We start from the raw sequence: 1,866 nt of genomic DNA on the forward strand, positions 1-1,866 counted from the left end.
TTATTATTTTAAAAATAGAAAACCATTATTGATAGTCTGTTCTCTCAGTAACTTGTCACCTCAGGTGAACACAGTTCAACATGGAATAGCTTGGCTTTTTATGCTTTGTCACCTCTTAATTCTTCAAAGAAAAGAGAAAAGGTGCATTCTAGCAAATGAAATACACAAATTATCAGAAACAAGAAAACATTTTCAATTATCCTATGCCCAAACTTTAGCCATCTTTATCACTTCTCTTTTTTTTAATCTACCTACTACTGAAAGAATAAGATGACTCTCAACTTCATATCTCCTAGAAAATAATGCCATCACAAAGTTATATACAAATCTGTGAGAAAGAATAGAAAAATGGATCTAAAAACTTAATTAAAATCATATTTTTTTTAATTTATGCAACCAAATACAACAAAAAAAGGACAAGATTGTAAATGGTTGGTGGCTCCTATTATAGTAGGTTGAACAATGTCTTGCTTATGATGCCCATGTCCTAATCCCAGGAGTCTATGGATGTTACCTTATATTGCAAAAGACACTTGGTAGATGGGGTTAAATTGTAACTTTTGAGGTGGGGAGATTGATAATGCAGAAATATCCAACATATTAACAGGGGTGCTTATATGAAGACATAGGAAAGTCAGGGTTAGAAAGATGGAAAACTGATAGAAGTGGGAGAGAAGACCCAAGTATAAAGACAAGGGATATGACCTTCCTTTAGAAGGTAGAAAGGGCAAAGAAACAAGGTTTCTCTATAGAGCTTCTACAAAGAATTGAGACCTGCCAACAAATGGATTCTAGCCCATTCTGACCTCTAGAAGTATCTGCTAATAAACATATTTTAAGTCACTAACTTTGTCATAACTTTTTACAGTAGCAATAAGAAACTATATATTCAGAAAGTCAGAATAAGCACTTATGAGAATTTACTTGCAGTACTATAGAGATACCACATTAAGAAAAGATAAGAAAAATACATGTTTAAGGGAGGTTTAACTTAGTAGGAAATTATTCAACCATACATAGATTACTTGAATAGCTAAGAGTCCATCTCATTTTTTCTATCATGTAGTTCACCATTCTTAGTTAGCAAGAAACACAGGTTTAGCACAAAGTAACATCCATCTATAAAACAGTCATTTGTACCTTCAGTCCTCTTTTATACCTTTGAACACGGACCATGTAAAATATTCCTACAGGATTAGTCCATCATGTAGAAATTTATGGAGGAGTGTTAATATCTGTAAGATACAAGCAAAGGAATGTTTTCCTTCTTTGTGTATTATTAGAACTTGTCTGTCCTCAGCACATCAGCACTAATGATGCTGAAATCAATTTAAAAAAGCACTCATAGCAGGAATTTAGAAAACCTAAATAAGGACCAGGAAAAAGACTAATTGTAGTAAAGTAAAAATCAAAATCAACAAGCAACATAGACCAGAGACACACTACCGTGGGGGTGGGGGATTAGGGTAAGAATAAGAGGGGGCCTCCCCTGGTGGCACAGCGGTTGAGTACTGGGCTGCGAAGCTGCCCACAGCCTCTGCAGCGCCGGTTTCAACTCCAGCCCGGCGAGGGTCCCACATGGCACGCAAGCCTCTCCTGCTGTGCCGGCTGCTCCCCTCAACAGTGTATTTCATCAGTCTGCCTGTTCTGTTCCCCGCTCTGGCTCTGGTGAATTCTCTCACCCTCCCTCGCTTCTGACTGTACTCAGTGCTTGTATAAACAAATAAATAAATCTTAAAAAAAAAAAAAAAGAAGAGGGATTGGGGTAAAAATAAGGGGGGCAAGAATTGTATGGGGAATGTAACCAAAATGAAAATTCATACATTGTGCAAAAATGAAAAAAGATGTAAGAATTATATAAAATGA

The sequence above is a fragment of the Talpa europaea genome, assembly GCF_964194135.1.
Source record: "Talpa europaea genome assembly, chromosome: 5".
In the NCBI taxonomy this organism is placed as follows: Eukaryota; Metazoa; Chordata; class Mammalia; order Eulipotyphla; family Talpidae; genus Talpa; species Talpa europaea.